General features: G+C 41.2%; 1 protein-coding gene across 1 annotated transcript in view; it reads left to right on the top strand.

Annotated features, from left to right (window-relative positions):
- Positions 1–20,005, top strand: part of SEZ6 (seizure related 6 homolog) — an 874,081-nt gene that overhangs the window by 730 nt on the left and 853,346 nt on the right. The window lies entirely within an intron of this gene.

The raw sequence follows: 20,005 nt of genomic DNA, 5'->3' as shown, positions 1-20,005 counted from the left end.
AATTGGATTCCAGTGGATGAATATGTCCTTGACAGATATGTCTATTCTAAAAGTAAAGTGCCTGGGGTATCTCATAATTACTTCTTTTCGATAATCTCATTTTGTTGGAAATGAAATGCCATTTAATCATTTGCCTTGAAATAATAGAATTTTTATGCTGCAATTCGTTTCAACAATGAACTCTGCTCCCACTCTGGTGCACAATTAATTAAGTTATTGGCAAATGATTTACCTCATTTGTGAAATATTACATCCTGTTTTCTAATCTTTTTTTATGGGATTTCCCAAGAGAACATCTGCTTAATGGAGAAAATTAGTTAGGGTGGAAATAATTAAAGGCACATCCTAAAGAGTATCTTGCTAAAGTTTGACAAGAGTTTCAAAAGGAAGCATGAGGAAGTTTATATCGTCACTTGGGGCATGAGGGGTCACTATTACACTGCAGGTTACACTATACACTATTTTACATTATCAGTAGACTTACACTGTGGGTGCCACATATGTTCTTTTACACATTCAAGTCTATTGACTTAGAAAAACTGTAGACACACACATAAATTAAAAACCTATTATGTTGCTGTTTGAGAATCAGTGGTCCAAGATACTAACTCTGGGGTACCAGTCAGAAATGATTTACTGTAAATGAGTTCTCTTAAAAATGCTTAGGAAGTAAAGGGTCCACATAAGTATACTTTTTGTCACAATTCCTGATACTTATCCATGAGTACATATATGTTTCATTATGTCACAGTGTAGCTGATAAAAGGAAATGTTTTACAAATAGAGAGTTAAGTAACCTAATAGTCTACAAACTGTAGCAGGATTATACTGCTAAAGGGAAAGAATGAAGTTGATACACAGATTTTGTTTAAGAATAAAGATCTATGGTTCGTCTACTGCTGAGAATATGTTATTATAGATTGTTCTTTGTGACAATAAAGAATCTTTAGATCTCTGCTCTAAATTAGATTCTTTAAAGTGAAAAGTATAAATCATGATGTGTGACTCTAGTGTCTTCTGTCCTGCATGGTTAGGCTCTCTTCTGTGTACATGCTTATGTTCTTTCTTTGGAAAGCGCTTGCAAAAATATGACTTGACAGGCAAGCACAGCAACTTTAGCTGTGACTGAAAGAAGCTGTGATGTGATATATTTCAGATGTTCCATTTTGGACCAGGCCAGACTCAGAAATACAATTTGACTTGAAAAGACTGTCTTATAAGATTTGGTTTTGGTCCCACATGTTAATATTCAAGTTTGGTATCTTCCTTTTTTCATTAAAGTTGAATGCTTTTTTTTTTTTTTTTCATGTACTGCAACTCATTAAAAAAAAAAACATCCTTCAAAGCGAATATGAAATTAGTGTCCTTCTAAAAATGTAATAACGCAAGAAAACAGTTGTCAGTCAGAGTATCAGTTGTGTGTAATTTATTGGTCTCTCTGCCAGCTGAGCTTGGAAAGCTGATTATGAACACAGAGCAAAACAATTTTCAGGAACAATGCTGGGCATATTTGTTAAAGCAATAAACAGGAAGCCAGCGTAATAGAATTTTGTAAAACATGACTACATTTGAAAGTCACTTTAAAGATATATATTTATATTTAGAAATGTGATAATCTATTACTGAAGGAACTTGGAAGACTTTGTTGGGACAAGCAAGATTTACATAGTGTATGTTATTAACACATTCATGCATATAAACTAGTGTATATAGTGTTTATAACGCTGGAGCATTTATCATTTACTTTTATGTGGAAGCTAAAAACGGGGTCAGTTGAAGAAAACATAACTTTTACAAATATTGTTTGTCAATGTTTACTTTCATATCCCTATGTGAATAACTTTTTTTAGGCTGTGTATCACAAACATTGCCACTTTAACAAAGTGGCATTTAAGTGCAAAATTGATGCAGTATACCAAATATATTTAAAGGGTTTATTTTGCAAACTTTTCTTGTTACAATATTTGAGCCAAACTATACAATTGCCAAGAAATTACATATTATTAATTTACAGAGCCTGCAATGTCCTTTTTTTTCTTAAATGGAAGTTATTTTTTTTTAAGAATATTAAAAATGTTCCACCTACTGTATAATTAAGATAATCAGTTTCAAGTACTCTTATACAGTATGTTCTATTTATAGATATTAATGCTATATATGTACTGTATATCTACTATTTTGACAACATTGTTGGGTTTTACTGTTTTAAGGCAATTGGATAAGATATTTAATTCAATTCATTGTCTTACTTTATTCAAGTTCAGATATCCGTATTCATTAATAACAACAGTGCAATAACATTTAAGGCCAAAATGTTGATTTTTTTTGGACAGACTTGAAGAAGAGACAAAATGTTGTACCATAATGTTTGTCTGTTGCTGTAGTGTGGCACATTTGTGAAATGTCTTGGTATGGCTGCAGATTGTGTTACTCATATTGTAAAGTCACAAACCTGTCAGCAAAACCACAGCATGCCACTGAGCTCTCTTTCCATTGATTAATTTCAAGTAGTGCTGGCTAAGATCCTGTTCAAATGCACCCTATCAATATATGCGCTCATGTTATGGCTTAGCTGCCATTTTTTAAATTAATGTTGCACCTTACAAATATTTAACTTCTTAAAGAAACTATAGGTACAATAGCTTCCCAAAAATATTTTTATAGCACACCTTATTTGAAGGTAGATTAGAAAGACAGTCTCCTACAATGTAGACTGACGTACTGTAGGGACATGTTTTGCACTCTGAAAGTGTAGTGATACAAAATAATGTGTGATGTTTTAATGTATATGTCTGTCGTAGATAAAAGAGCTAGATAGTCAAATATTACACTACGATGCCATTTTCACTTTGTGATATTAGATTTTTTTCAAATGTACTGTATGAGCTAGAATTTTCTTGCAAAAAAACAATTATGTTTGTTTGAATTTTTTACGTAAAGATAAGTTTAGATTTCATTTATGAAAGTTAAAAAAATTGGCATAATATAAACTCATTGGCCCAGTGCTGCTGTCATTCATCCACCTTAGATATGGTAATTTTGATAAATTAGTATTTTTGTGTCACCTCTGCTTTACTTTAACAGTCATTTACCACTGCAAAATTGACATGAAGAAAATTGATTACTTTCTTAGAAAGTAGCTGCCAGTTAGGCAGCATTTGATTGGCATATAAATTTGGTATGTGTGGATTACTTTGTAGTGCTACCCTAATAGTATTTGATGATTGCAATGTTGTCCCTGTACTAATCATTTTATTTATACAGTATGCTTCTTATGACAGTCCTTAAAGGGCCCAGGGAAAAGATTACACCAATGGGTCAACTTATCACTAGAGGTGCAATAACTGCTGCTGTAATACAAGCAGTATATTGGACTAAAAACCAAACAAAATATATATATATTTTTTTTTTTTTTTTTCATTTTCCTGTTGTACACATATATTAATTGGAGAAACATCATCATAGTGCTTTAGTGCATGATTTAATTTATAGCTAAACTTACAATAGAGTTTGGGCAAATGTACTTGAAGCTAAGGGTTTGGTTAGTTTAAAAATCAGGGTTTGGGTTGATTATTATTATTATTAGTAGTAGTAGTAGTAGTATTTTTACCAGTTATTTATAAAGCGCATACATATTCCGCAACGGTTTCCAGAGAATATTCGCCCATTCACATCAGTTTCTGCCCCAGTTGAGCTTACAATCTATATTCCTTACCCAGAGGTGTAGCTAGGTTCCATGGTGCCCGGAGCATGGGTATGTTTCGGCACCCCCCTCTCATGTTACACTTGAAAAGAAAAAATATATAAAAACATCCTAAACTGGTGACAGAGTCCATTCTGTTGTATTATTCATAAATACAATACTTAGGGGGTGATTCAGACCTGATTGCTGGGCTGCAAACTTTGCTGTCCTGCGATCGGATAGTCTGAGCCTCCAGGGGGAGAGTAAATATGCTGTGCAAGTGTGCGATTCCATGTGTACTCAGAACTGCAAAAATCCACTTTGTGCAGTCTGTGCGCAGCCAAGGACTTATTCCTACAGCGCGATGAGAAGAGGCTGATCGGGGCCGGAGCTGACGTCACACACCCTCCCTGAAAACGCTTGGACACGCCTGTGTTTTTCCAGACACTCCCAATTAAGTTGCCACCCACAAATGGCTTCTTCCTGTCAGTCACCTTGCAAACGCCCGTGCGATCAGATTTTTCGCACCATCCCGTCGCTGACCGGTGATGCCCTTTGTTGCTGTCCAACGCACATGCGCATTGCAGTGCATACGCATGCGCAGTTACAACCTGATCACCTGCTGTGCGAAAACGCACAGCAGCGATCAGATATGAATCACCCCCTTAATCCTGATGACAGGACATTAAAGTCTTGAAACATTAATAAGATCTGCCTGTGTCTGCGTCTTCAATCCAGAGTGCCGCCTTCATTGCATTGTATGTTGGCTCCTGACTGAGGACACCCAAGAGGGCATCGGGTAATGTAAAATTTAGCTACTGGTGTGCTGCCTTTGATGACTGTGTGTGTGCGTCTCTGCGAGATTAAAGTCCACATGGCCTGGAGCTGACATTTCTGAAGGGCCTATTGTGTGCTGCTGCAAAGGATGCGACCACTGCCATGGGATTATGACTAGGGCATGCAGTCAAGATGCTGATGCTGGAATCCCAACAACTGTCAGAATGCCGATGCCGAAATCCCAACAGCCAGCATCCCGAACGTAAGTATACGTAATATTGTGGATGGGTTAGTGTTATGGTCAGGGGAGGGGGGTTTAAGCCCCACCCGGTGGGAGTTAGAGTTAGGCTGTGGAGGGGGGGTTAGGTTGCAGGAAGGGGGAGCTAGGGTTAGGTTCCACCAGGGGGAGGTTAGGGTCAGGCACTAAGGGGGAGGTTAGGGTTAGGCTGCGTGAAGGGAGGGTTAATGGGTAGGGGAGAGGAGGGAAACTCTTACCTCCCCCTTTCAACTATAAGGGATTCCAGTGTCAGTATTCTGACTGTCGGCATCCCATGCGCCGGCAAATCATACTGAGCCCATGACTAGCTATGTGAGTGTGGAGCCTTTGCTATGAAGTGTGGCTAGAGAATACTGTACCTTGAAAAACCGCAATCTCCCTACCCTCTTCACTTATATCAGTAGTGTAATAGATGACCATGGGTTACGGTCACTTGGTGATGCAATAAATATTGAATCTTTCTATATATACATATAAGAAAAAAAATAATAGATACCATATATATTAGATAGGGTTAGGGTGTGGTGGGAAAGAGCAGTAGAGGTGGGACGGGCAGCAGAGAGAGGGGGTGGGGGTGGACAGAGCCAGAGATGGGACAGGGTGTGTGCACAGGACATATATATATATATATATATATATATACAGTATAAATAAATAAATATATATATATATATATATATATACATATGTAGAAAATGTGTGTATGTGTGTGTGTGTGTGTGTGTGTGTGTGTGTGTGTGTGTGTGTGTATACAACATTACACACATATCACACATCAAACAATATAATTATTAAAGTCTTCGGTCGGTGGTAGTGCACTCACAGTAGCTGGAACATACCTTTTTCAGAAGCACTTCAACACTCCCCTTCCCTGAATAGCTCCAGCAGCAGCCAGCAGGTCATCCCAAATAAGCAGCAGCCATGTCACTGCCTTCACGGAGCTGAGAGTGAGTTTGGCGACTGCACCTGGCGCGTTGGTCTGGCGGCGCTTGTTTAATGTCACACTTTCTGAAATAGGAGCTTATGGGAGAGTTATTTACACTTCTGATGAAGAAACGCGTTAAGTGTTCTCTCCCCATTGGTTTGCTGTACAAGGACCTGGCGGCGCTGTGGTAACATCCCTTGAAGGTGACCCCTTATATCCGGATTTGGGGTCGCTTACCTGTCCAGCTTTCCATCTTCATAGGACTTGAGGGTTTACCGAACACTGAGCTGTGTACCTTGTCTGGGGAACTTTTGTTATGCTGTTTATCTACTTATGTTTGTAAGTGCATCAATGTATTAAAGCCACTCGTTTTAAAGGATTACTGCACAATTTTCTGTTCTTTATGTGTCCACCACTAAACATACATTGTGTGGAAGGTGGACACATTGTATTTTTCATATTAAATACAAGGACGGTGAAAACCAAATCCATTTGAAATACCTACCACCTGCATCTCATTTGGAATATATTGTAAATATATTTATGTGCATGCAAATGCTCTGTCACCTATTTTAGGTACTGTTTATATCCTCAAAGCACTGTTTGTGTTACGTAACTTTTTCTGTGTCTATATTATCTTTGTTGAGCGCTTTGGATGTACACTCATGATACGTATACCATAGCTGCACATTGTGGATTTAATTGCGCACTGATTTTCTCACACTTTTCACTCTATTTCACTACCAGCTCTAGGCTAGCATCACTAGCATTGGTTGTACTTTTAGTGGGCGGGTCAACTCCATTTCTTTATTATTATTATTATTATTATTATTATTATCATTATTATGATTATTAATTTAAATTTTTTACTGATAAAACTAAATGATTATCTGCACAGATCCTGGGCACAGATCGGGCATCCGCAAGTCATCTGCTGCAAACATAAACATATGCTTCTGTTTGATACCAATCCAATGGTGTCCAATTAACCCCAGAAAAATATTTTCCTTCATGGAAGCAGCCACAAGGGGTAATGCAGTTTGGTCTGCATGCACGTGAAAAGCTGCGTTTTGCATTGAAAAAAAAAAAAGCAAAATGTATTTATATCCAACTATACACAATCCTCTTTTTATCCATGTGACATCTGGTATTGATTCTGCCTGGCTGACTAGCTGTTTTGGTTTTGACCCTTTGCTGTATGACTGCCTGCTCTGCATTCCTCATGTCAATCCTCTTGTGCCTATTGACTGCTGTTACTATATCTATATTGCCTTGTCCTTGAGTTATCCATTCTATATATTCTTTTTAACTACCAATCTTATCCATTTATGTTAGTTACTACCCTGGGGATGCATTTTCTTCAGTTAGTGGTCAGTCATTGTTTATGCAAATCACCTTATAAATACAATAAAACTAATCAATAAATAAATAAGAACACATGGTCAGGATAAGATGGGCTCATTTAGAAGTGGGGCCTGGATCTAAAGTTGCAAACTCCTCTATACTTCTGTAAGTACACATCTGAACAATAAGTCTAGCTTTAATAGGTACAGTACTGTAAGTCACCAATAACGTGTCTGAGTTCAAAGCACAATAGGATATCTGGCCTATTTACCACCCTTTGTGTTATTCATTAGTTTCATGGTGACTTAGTACATGTGCTGCAACCATTTATGTTTTAAATGAGTTTACTGTTAAAATCTCCAGATAAATTTCATTGTTCTTTTAATATGTTTGGTCAAATACCTGTAAGTAATTTTTAAACCAATCAATTTATCCCTCTGCAACAATTATGTCGATGTTCATTAAGCAGTGGCAATGTATTTTATTTAGCGGAGGGGGGTCTAAAATTAGACCTTGATCAGACGAAATACCTACTATTTGCCGTCTGACGGGATGCCAGCTGTCATGATCCCGACAGTGGGATGCCGTCTGCCAAAATGCAGTCAGCGGGTCGAGCGTTAGAAAACCCGTTGCGGGCTTGCTGCGCTTGCCACAGTTATATTCCCCCTCTATGGGTGTCGCGGACACCCACAGAGGCAGAATAGCCTGTGTCGACGGTATTCCGGCGGTGGCATTTCAACCCGTCGGGATTCCGGAGTCTGTATTGTGACCACCAGGATCCCGACTGGCAGTATTTTAATCACTTACCGGTCAGACAATGCAACACTAAGATATTGAAAGGAAATTTCTTGCAATTTTTTTTTATAACAGATTTGTTTCATTTTATGTTACCCAGAGTATTTCGGGTGCTGATGAAAAGTGATCTCTAACGTTCCAGCAGTATAAAGTCTCATCTACAAGTAGCAATGTGTTCGCTGGTGGAGTGTAAAACAAGGAATATGTTTGGCTGCAGACTGTTTTGCCTAAACTCCCTGTCTGTAATGTTACATATTGCCTAGTGCAGCATGCTTTGATGGATGGACTCTGGGCCTCCTAATGAGCATGGTGACAGGGTGAACTAATAACTATAGAAAAGAGCAGCAACGTTATAAAAAATAAAAAAACTGCCGCCTCACTGGCTGCAAGAGCTGTTCAGAATCCATAGAGAAAGCCTTCTAATCACTGTTAGGAAAGCTGATTCTAAAGCTTTCTGCCACAATAACTCTTTGACAGTGAAAAGAATTGTCAGCGTTGGCAAAATTTGGTTATTGATGAAAGGTGTTATCTCACTGAGGCAGCAGATCAGGCCGAGATTCTCTGTGTGCAGTTGTGCTCAGCCAGCAGAGGGAAGTATAACGTGAAAGTAAATGCATTTGGCTAAAAACAATGAAGGTTTGTGAACGAAAATACTTCAGATGTGACTGTGGATTGCTGTAAAACAAGTGTAAATGCATTTGGTGCCCATAAAGAAAACAGTTAATTTGCAACAACATTTTGCTTCAGTAAACATATTCATGGTAACTGGGCTCCTGTACTCATTCTGCTTATCTTTCTTTGCCCTGTGGAGTCTCTAATGTTAATTGGGTCCATGCCGATCACTCTAGTGGTATCAAGAGACAACATATTCAAGATGATTCCTCAATAAGCGCATAAGGAGGTGATATAGTGGAAGAGAGGACTCCTGCAGGACAAGAAAGAAGACTAGGAGCAGAGGCACTGGAGAGTTTAGGAATAGATTATATACCTCACAATTGTCCTGATTTTCGCGGGACATTCCCATTTATTGGGCACTATCCCACCTATGGGCATCAGTGTCCCACAGTGGGGAGGGGGGTTTGGGAGGCTCCCTGTCATTTGCTGCTCTGCTTAGCAGATCAGCGTGATCATAGCTGCCGACTTTCTAGCTGCTCTCTCCAGGAGCCAGGTCAGCTCAGCAGGGGGGCTGGGGCAGGTAGGATGCATCGAAGAGGGCAGGGGGAAGACTGGGCTATGCAAATAACGCTGTACGGGGTGTGGCAGTGATGATGCCATTGCAGCCACGACCCCTGCCATATAATACCGTGATTTCCAGCATTATACAGCAGGGTGTGTGGCTATGATGACACAATTCAGCAAGAATCGCGCCATTGGCTGCCCACTTCACTCGCAAAGTTGGCTGCTGGGTAAGGGGTCGCTGGAACAACCGGGAGACTTGACTATTCTTCCGGGTGGCCGGTAGGGCCACACGATTTTCAGGAAACCTCCTGACCAATCCAGAAGAGAAGGCAAGTCTGCAGTGAATAGATGCTGCACGCATGTGCACAGTGTTTATTCATTGGAGACAGGGAGAGGGGGCACAGCCAGCAACTCCAAGAACACTCAGCATGCCCCCAAAATGACGAAAACAGGAGGCATGACCAGCGAGAGTAGCATTACAGCAAAGCTACCAGTGACGTGCGGTGGTGTGAGGCAGGTGAGGCAGAGCCTTTCCTGTCATACTTACGTTTAAACCAGAGTTTAGACTGAATAAAGTATATGAAAAATATTAATAATTTGTTTGAAATATCTTCTTTGTATTATTCTAATAATTTTTATAGCTCCCCCTGCTCTGCATTCCTTCCCTGCTGCGCCGTCCTGTCCCCACTGCTACTGCTGCTGCTGCTGCTGTGCCTGGCAGCGGCGCTTGTAGCATTAAAATCCTCCTCCTCCCTCCCCTCACCTGTGTAACAGGACAGCGCTGTGTATGGGACAAAAGGGGGCGGAGCTACACTGGACGGAAGGGGCGTGGCTAAACGGGACCGAAGGGGGCGGAGCTACACAGACCAGGCTGCTATAGTGTACAGACTCAGAGGGAGACTGGCTTAGGTAAGTGAAGGGTGAGAGGGAAGTGTGTGTGTATTGTGTCTGTGTGTGTGTGTGGTATGTCTGTGTGCGTTTATGTGTGCTTTAAGGATGCTACTACTACAGGGGGGGCATTACGTGTAACGTCGCTACTAATGGGGGGGCCATTACGTGTAACAACGCTACTAATGGGGGGGCCATTACGTGTAACAACGCTACTACTAGGGGGGTCATTACGTATGAGGACGATACTACTACTTGGGGGGGGCATTATGTATAGGATGCTACTATTACTTGGGGGGCATTACATATAAAAATAATACTACTACTTGGGGGGCCTTACGTATAAGGAAGCTACTACTACTGGGGGTGCACTATGTATAAGGATGCTACTACTACTGGGGGGGCATTATGCATAGGGATGCTACTACTACTGGGGTGCATTACATATAAGTACGCTACTACTACTTGTGGGGCATTACGTATAAGATGAATAAGATTGTGCTACATTGTGGCGTAATTTTGAATGGGGGTACTATTGTGTGGCTATGCCCCTTACTTGTGAGACCACACCCCTTTTCCCGGTGCGCACCAAAGGAATATGGGAGGGCGCAAATTTATAGTTTGCAGGGGGGCGCCGAACACCCTAGCACCGGCCCTGGCTGGGTATTTACCTTACAGACAGCCGTCGCGCCGTCCGATCAAGGTAAGTGTACACACCAATTGGCTGCTCGATATGTCGGTCCCTGTCATGCAGTTGGGTTGGTATTTGAATTATCCAACCCATCTGTGATGTCGTTCCCCTTAGAAAGGTTGCATACAATCGGGAGACTGCCCATACACACAGCACTTTGTGCCAATATATCTGCAGGGGTGTACTATGATTGGCCGGCTTTTGGGATTCCGGCGCCCAGCATATCAGCGCCGGGATCGCAACCGCCGGAATGCCAGCAGTGGGGCAGCACAAAAGAGCCTCTGCGGGCACGGTGGTGCGCTACATGCGCCATGCTATTTTTTCTCCCTCCAGGGGTGTCGTGGACACCCCAAGTGGGAGAATAGTTGTCGGTATCCCGGCGGTAGGGATCCCGGCGCCATTACGCTGAGCGCCGGGATCCCGACAGCTGGTATATCAAGTGCCACCCTATCTGCAGATATAATGTTATGTTGGGACATATATAGGGGGTTAATGGTTCATAACTGTGTGGCTGTTACTGTTGATGGTATTAGTTTAATGCTGGGGCTAGCTGAGGGAAGTAAGGCCAATTTATTAAATATGAGAGCTAATTAATGTTGGAATTGGTTGTGTTTGAAGGAAGCTTATTTATCAAACATAATTGTAATTCATTTGATGTTGAGTTTATTAGGTGGTAGGGGTGAATAGTCCTATTTATTAAAATGTCATAAGTTTACAGTATGTCTCTTCCACCCTCCAGTTCCCTCCACCGTTTCATTGCCTAAACCGGGACATTTGTGCATCCCATACACAGTTGTCAGGGTGCCGGGAAGGAAGGCAAAATTCTGGTATGATTCCTGAAAATCTGGGATGTATAGCATACATAGGCTACTATTGTATGGTAATTGGAGGATAAATGTTATGTGAGGATTTGTATGGGGGAGAGGGTTAATGTTACATAGATACTGGTGTGTTGGGCTCTTATTGTTAATGCTATTAATTTGATGGTAGGGCCGGTTGAGGGACATTAGGCCACTTTATTAAATATGAGAGCTGTTTAATGTTGGAGTTGGTTGTGTTTGCAGGAAGCATATTTATCACACATAACTGTAATTCATTTCGTATTGAGTTTTTTTGGATGGGGCGAGTCTTATTTATTAAATGTCATAGGCTTACAGTATGTATTAAATATAAATTATGTTTCATTTAATACTGGGTTGGTGAGCGGAGGGTGGCCTGGAGTGTCTGCTGCTATTTAGGCGGTGACTAGTACAGATAGGAGAGAACATTTTTGGTTGGAAAGTCCCAGTTTTGGAGAAACAGCCCTGGTATGTCCACTTCATGCTGCTCTTCTCAAATAGTGGTTATTCAACATAAAGAGCTGCCTTTCTCCATTGAATTATCTTTGAATAATAATATAAAATAATTTCCTCTTTCCTTCATCACACAACTACCATCATCATTCCGCACATACTGTACACCTGGACCAATATATGTGAAGGATAGAACAAGCTCACATATAATCATATATTGACAGTTTATCAGTAAGAAGAATTATTTCAGAAAAATTGCAGTTCTGCAGTTAAAATGATGTTTTGTGTTGTCATGTGCACCTTTTAAACAATGCTCTTGATATGGGTGACTTTTGCATAGGAAAATTTGCATTACCATACTGACACATATACTGATACTTTCATTAAGTTTCTTATACCCAAGCGAGAATATGGTATTGACAGTTATTACTAAATACAAAAGTCCTTTTGAACCAATAATGACGATTAATACAGCCACATTGTTAATGATTTAAGTCTGCTGTAGGGATCAATATGCATTCAGCCAATCAGAAGTGCTGGTGATAGTCATCCTCATTTTGTATCACTACACCAGCAACCCAGCACCAGCTGTATCTGTGGATGTGTCCATGTAAAATTGTGTAACAATGTCTGTTCTCAGTCTATGCTTACCAGCCCCAGCCCCACCTCCCATACATCATAATAAGTTATTATACACAGTATTCAGTAGCACTGCTAGTTTCTGAGCTGATTAAGGTTACAGACTGCTCACTGCATTCATAACCTCTAAAAAGCACAGAGTGCGCAGGGGAAAGGACTTAAAGGCCTGATGAGGAGGAGGAGGAAGAAGAAGAAGAGGATGATGATGATGGTAGCAAAAGGAGCCTGGCATCTATTCATGATGCCATCTAGGCTATTGTAAGCAGGTGCATGTAACATTTAAGTGGATTAATAGCTTCTATTGATCTGTACAGTCACCTCCTTTCTGGTCTCTGCATACAGTGATGACTTTTGACAAAGCTACATGCACAGTCATTGGGTCCTGGAGCAGTTCTTGGCTGCCTTGCCCATGCACCTACATACATGTCATAGAAACATAGAAACAGAATTTGATGGCAGATAAGAACCACTTGGCCCATCTAGTCTGCCCCTTTATATCAATTTACTAGTAACACTAGCCCCCACAAAATAGGAACATTTTGTTTATTAAACTATTCTGGTACTGACATTAAGTGTATCAAATAAGATATAATAAATCAATTCTGCCAGAGGATAGCAAACATATCTGTCAGTATTTGGAATACTTTCATTGGTGCCCTAAACAAAACAAATAACACAGTCTATCATTGTTGTTGTTTTACAGTCAGAAGACTTGATGTCAACATGGATGTTCTCTATTGCATCATAAATCTCAATCCATAACTTTGGTATCTCAGTGCATTCCAACCTCCCAGCTGAATGCATAATAATGTGCAACCTGCTCATTAGCATATTTGTTTATTTATTTACTATTTCTTAACAGTTTCTTACATAGCGCAGCATATTGTGCTTTACAATTGGAAACAAGAACAGATTGTGAAGGTCCTTGGTGGGCTGTATGATATACTCACACAGTGATGTTGGCCTGGGGTCAGGAGGATGGGAAATTGAAGAAAGAGAAAATATGTGAGGAATCGGGATATGTGTGGTCTAGGGGAGAGTCTTTTTGTGCATGGTAGGGCATTTCACAGAGTGGGTACAGCCTGAAGAAAATCCTGCAGTCATGAATGGGAGTGAATAATGAGTGTGGATGAGAGACATAGATCTTGTGAAGAGTAGAGAGGTCGGGTTGGGAGATATTGTGAGATAAGCAAAGAGATGTACATTGGTGTAGTTTGGTTTATGGACTTGTGTGTGAGTAAAAGTATTTTATATTGAATACGATAGAATACAGGTAACCAATGGAGCGGCTGACAGAGTGGATCTGTAACTGATGAACGTCTAGCAAGGAAGATTATCCTCGTGGCTGCATTCAGAATGGATTGTAGTGGTGAGAGTTTTTTTTTTGGTAAGACCAGTAAGAAGACTATTGCAATAATCAAGGCGGGAGATAATGAGAGCATGGATTAGAGGTTTTGCAGTGTCTTTTGTGAGATATGGTTGCATTTTGGATATGTTTTTTAGATGCATGTAACATGATTTTGAGACAGATTGAATGTGGGGAACAAAGGACAGATCAGAGTCAAGGATGACACCTAGGCAGCAGCTTGTGAGGCAGGATTGCTGAGTTCTCAACAGTGATAGAGATATCAAGTTGGTAACTACTATTGTCCTGTTGAAATATATATAACTCTGTTTTGTAAATATTAAGTTTGAGGTGGCGAGATGACATCCAAGAGGAAACATCAGAACAGCATTCAGTGACATGAACCAATACAGATGGTGACAAATCTGGGGAGGATAGGTAGATTTGAGTATCATCTGCATTCAGCGGCAAATATGCTGCAAATAATTGTAATATTTTGTGATAAATCTGTGCATTTATAATCTTGCAAAAACAGATGTTGGCAGATATGACTGTCTATATTTGTCTAGTATGATGTGGTTGGAGATTTATCAGATACTGGAAAGAGATAAAGTGGAGATATATAAAGTACCAACCAATCATCTACTAGCTGTCATTTTGAAGGCTGTGCTAAAAAAAAAAGTCAGATGATTGGTTGGTACTTTATCTCTCTCTATCATTTGATAAATCTCTTATTTCATTGGGATCTTAAAGGTGAAAATGTTGGTTGCTATATTCAAGAGATCCACAAGGTTTCCTGCTTTGTTACGTGTCACAGCATTTTCAGAAGCCGGGGACAATTATGTCCATTTTTTAATTTCATGTGGCTTTGAGGCATATTTATTAATTAACAGGACTCAGCCCGATAATTATATTTTCTTATCAACACTTATTGTGAAAATGTGCAATTAGCTATCGCCTGTATAAAAAACACATACAGGGACAAGCTCAGCTAGGAGCAATCACTTTACTTCCTGGTTTGGTTGCTGACTGCACTGCTACGCATGTGTGGTCATCAAATCAAGCATTGCGAGGGAGGGATCCTAAGGCATTTTCGTAGCCCGAACAGAAGCCTATAGTGGCTGTTTTTGGGATCTCTGATATCTGCTGCTGTCATCTGTACATACACTCAGGGTATCCCTAATATTTCAGGTTCTGGCCAAAAATGGCCCCCTTCCTCCACCCCAACCCAAGTTCACAATAAGCAACAAGCAGTGGGCGACAGGGCGAGGCAGAGGGTGAAAGCATGAGGTAGAGGGTGATGGGTAGGAATTGGGTGACAGGGGTACAAGCACAATGGGGGTAATTCAGACTTGTTTGTCAGGCTGCATTTTCACACAGTGGGCGATCAGGTCTAAACTGCGCATGCGTATGCACCGAAATGCTCAGGTGCACCGCACAGGTACAAAGCGGATCGCCGCTCAGCGATGGGTTTGTGCAAAGAATCAATTTGCACAGGTGTTCGCAAGGAGATTGACAGGAAGAGGGCGTTTGTTGGTGTCAACTAACCGTTTTCAGGGAGTGGTTGTCCATGCGTTTGCAGGGAGGGTTTCTGACTTCAATGCCAGTCCCAGACAGGCTGATGTGATCGCAGCGGCTGAGTAAGTCTTGGGCTGCGCAGACACTGCACAAAATCTGTTTGTACAGCTATGCTACACATGCGTTTGCACACTTGCACAGCTAAAATACACTCTAGGCAGTGACTATCTGATTGCAGCAGTACAAAAATCGCTAGCTAGCGATCAGGTCTGAATTAGGCCCAATGTCCAGCGCAGTGCAGAGAGCAAGAGGCATGTACCATGATGGGGGCAGGAACACATCGGTCTCTGCTCTGTGACAGGGGCTCCTGTCCCTTGTGCTTTCCTCAGTTTGTCCATCAGTCAGACAGACCCTGACAGTGCCAGTTACACCGGTTGTGAGCTACCTGCAATTCACAGACAGCAGTGAATCAGACTAAAATGTACAGCTGGTTGTTAATTAGAGTCATTATGTGGCTGTGATCATCATCACTGACTGGTGGCAGTGCTCCTATATCAGTCACACACAAGGTCAGCCCTACCCCCCTAAGGTCATAAGGGGCAGGTTCTTCGGGCAGTGGTGCCTACCATGCTCTCTGCACTGAGCCATTCATCTGACATTGCTCATAATGGTCTGCAGGGAGGGGAGGGGGGGAGTTGGCCAAGAGATAACTCATTGCTGGTTTTGGTAGCAGTTGGCCCCCTTAAGCTGGCCATACACCTAAAGATTTATTGTCCAAACTGGCTGGTTGGAGCAAAAATCTGGTAATGTACTGGAGCAATTGTGGGAGGTGAGGTTATTTGTGAGGGTGGGAAGATGATCAGCTCAGTCTTAGACATGTTAAGTTTAAGTAAGTGCTGGGAAATCTAAGAAGAGATAACAGAGACAGCTGAAGATATGAGTGAGGAGAGGTGGAGAGGTCAGGGGTGGAAAAGTAGATTTGAGTATTATCAGCATAAAGATGATATTAGAAGTCGAAGGAGCTCACCTATAGAGGACATATAGATAGAGAAAAGGAGAGGTCCAAGAGCAGAACCTTTGAGGACACCTACTGTTGGGGGAAATGCAGGGGAGGTGGAGTCGTGAGAAGAGACAGAGGAGGAGTGGTCAGAGAGGTAGTAGGACAGCCAGGAGAGGACATTATCATGCAGACAAGTGGAGTAATATTAAAGATAATCCCCAATGCATGTGGACATGTGGTTATTAAATGCCTATATAAAATGCAAATCACTGAAACCTCAGGGCAGTTTTCACTTTTTGAATGAAATTAGGTGTGGTCAACTATTATTCTGTCCCAAAGAATGCCTGTGTCATTATGATTTCTGTATGTTTAGATGCAATCTGCGGGATAATTTTAAATTGTACCATCTAAATAACAGATTATACCAAACATAACATTATACATTATATACACATTTGGTGTAGAGTACCAGTAAACTCTTTTGTTTGTGGTCTTCTCGTTTAGCTAATTAGTCCCTGAGTAGACATTATTTTAATCTCTTCCCAGCTCAGACATGAAAGCTTATTCTTTGTGTCATGTACAGTTCTATATACCAATACTTGAAGGCAGTGGCGTAAGTTCGTCACAGTTGCCCGGAGGCAAGATAAATATTGGAGCCCCCCTATTTCCTATATTAAGATAAATGTGTGTGTGTGTGTGTGTGTGTGTGTGTGTGTGTGTGTGTGTGTGTGTGTGTGTGTGTGTGTGTGTGTGTGTGTGTGTATGGAGTGTTCTGAAAACAATGTATATTGGCCCTCATTCCGAGTTGTTCGCTCGCTAGCTGCTTTTAGCAGCATTGCACATGCTAAGCCGCCGCCTACTGGGAGTGAATATTAGCTGTGCAGAATTGCGAATGAAAGGTTCGCAGAATTGCGAATAGAATAGCGATTAGAAATTTCTTTGCAGTTTCTGAGTAGCTCGAGACTTACTCTGCCACTGCAATCAGTTCAGTCAGTTTCGTTCCTGGTTTGACGTCACACACACGCCCAGCGTTCGCCTAGCCACTCCCCCGTTTCTCCAGACACTCCCGCGTTTTTACCTGAAACGCCTGCGTTTTTTCTCACACACCCATAAAACGGTCAGTTTCCGCCCAGAAACACCCACTTCATGTCAATCACACTCCAATCACCAGAACGATGAAAAATCTTCGTTAAGCCGTGAGTAAAATACCAAACTTTTGTGCTAATTTACATGGCGCAGACGCACTGCGAACATTGCGCATGCGGAGTTTGCGACTTATTGCACCGATGCGAAGAAAAAGAACGAGCGAACAACTCGGAATGAGGGCCATACTGTATTTATACATATAATTGTCTTTTATTTTAAATCACACATTTCTTAGCAGTCATACCCAAGATTAGAACCCATGACCTGTTACACTGACAGCAGACACTTTACTGATAGAGCTATTTGCTCCTGTAGAGGAAGCATGAGAATTCTTACTATACGAAGTTACATGTAATTGTCAGAGAAGTATCTTCATATAGTTAAAATTCTCATATTTCCTATACAGGAGCAAACAGCTTCATCAGTAAAGTGTCTGCTTCCAGTGTAATAGGTTGTGGTTTCTAATCCTGGGTGTGAAACTTGTAAAATGTGTATATTCAGTATAATAAAGAGGGTGTGATTTGTAAGGTGCAGGGACCAGTGAGGAAGTCGGCCACTGAAAAGACAGCGACAGCTATCAATTAACTTAATTCAAATGGTGTCACAGAATGGGAGGAGAGGTGCCCCCATTCAGAGCAGGAGCCCGGCGGCAGATGACTCTGTTGCCTCCCAGAGTTCTGCCTCTGCTTGAAGGTGTGTGTGTGCTATACAGGTGAACCAATAAAACATGGCAAGATCAGTAGGAGGGTGCCACACTACTGGGGCGTCTCACCTGCACTAAAAAAAATAAAAAAAAATTACCAGTTATTTTTGAAGTCCTCTGCTCTTAGAGAAAAGAGCAGATTTGCACTTTGTTAAAATCAGGCTGCAAGTGGAGCTGTATTAAAATATGCAGAGATTTCTAGTTTTGAATGGGCATATTCTAGTCCAGTTCTAATTTTCAGTGTTAAAACCAAGCTGCCCAGAATTTTTTCACTACACTTAAGAGCAGTCAGCATTTTCGTTTGTGCAAAAAAAAAAAATGCATTTGTCTCTGTGTATTGAAATATGATTTGTTCCAGGAGCTAATTGCTCCCTGTATGCCTCTTTTTTTGATTTGATCCTAACTGTGAATCAGGCATCAGGCCCATAAAGAACTACAGTAAGTGGGAATTTGGTGTGGGGGGGGGGGGGGGCAATTACAGTTGCACTCAGTGACATGCGGTGGGGTGTGGCAGGTGAGGCCACATGCTCAGTTTAAGTTGCTTTTAAAATTAACTGTACTGTGCCATATTTATAAGAATTTATTTTCATTATTTAAAGAAGGATTACATGTGAGCCCCTCAGTTTTCCTGGAATGAACAATAGGATTGTGATTTAGGTCTATGTAGGGTCAGATGGGATGTTCATGATGCACCATTCTACCTTAGGTGCTAGTACACTTTTTCACATTGAGTAATAGCAATTTTACAAGTGCATACATTTATGATCTGATCATATGTTGCAAAATTGAGTTTGTAAAAGAACTCTGTTTATGTATGTTCAGCTGAATGCCTGTCAAGATATATCCAGCCCAGGGGCGTTTTTACAGAGAAAGGGGCCCGTGTGCAGACTCCAGGGAGGTCCCCACCTCTTCACGGCGATGTAGACTCTAACATTGCAACAGAGTCTACTGCACATGCGCAGGTCTCCGGAAACATGGTGCCTGCCATGTTCTGGAGACTTTGGGGGACATTTACTAAGCAGTTATAAGAGCAGAGAAGTGAGCCAGTTGAGAAGTTGCCCATGGCAACCAATCAGCACTGAAGTAACATCTATAATTTGCATACTATAAAATGATACAGAGCTGCTGATTGGTTGATGGGGCCACTTTTCCACTGGCTCACTTCTCCGCTCTTATCACTGCTTAGTAAATGTACCCCTAAAGCCCTAATGTGCATGGGCAGAGGCCATTTTGCCGGTGATTTTTACCACGGCTGGAGCTCTGACACGGGACTCCGGAAGGGTAAGTAATAAAGCCCATTACAAAGTAGATAAACAAATAAGCAAACCAAGAAAAAAAGCCCTTACAGTTTGAGAAACCATAGTACAAGTACAAGGTATATACAGAAAACAAGGGATTAGGTGCCATCGAAGGGAGTATTGAGAAGAAAAGGCACATGAGGGGAGAGGGCAAACATGGGTGCAATGTGCATGGCAATGGCATGGACCCAGGGGCCCATGGGAACTGCACACATTGCACCCATTATAGAAACGCCAATGATCCAGCCCTAAAACAGTAGCATTTGCACTGGTCTGGTGAAGAAGTGTGTATACTTATGACCCACCTTGACATTTTACACCCTTGGAAAAAAAAATTATAAACACTTTTTAGCCAGTACTAACAGATTTGTGAATCAATTAACTGAAAATAGAAGTAAAGTACTTACCGAATATCACAGAACTCATTAACCAGGCATGTGCTCATATGTACAATCATAGGTCACAGCCAGATGTGTACTGGTAAAAATATGGGAACATTGTTTAAT

This window comes from Pseudophryne corroboree, chromosome 2 (assembly GCF_028390025.1).
Source record: "Pseudophryne corroboree isolate aPseCor3 chromosome 2, aPseCor3.hap2, whole genome shotgun sequence".
Classification (NCBI taxonomy): domain Eukaryota; kingdom Metazoa; phylum Chordata; class Amphibia; order Anura; family Myobatrachidae; genus Pseudophryne; species Pseudophryne corroboree.
The sequence above is the reverse complement of the archived record's forward strand: the minus strand, read 5'-3'. Positions and strand labels throughout refer to the sequence as shown.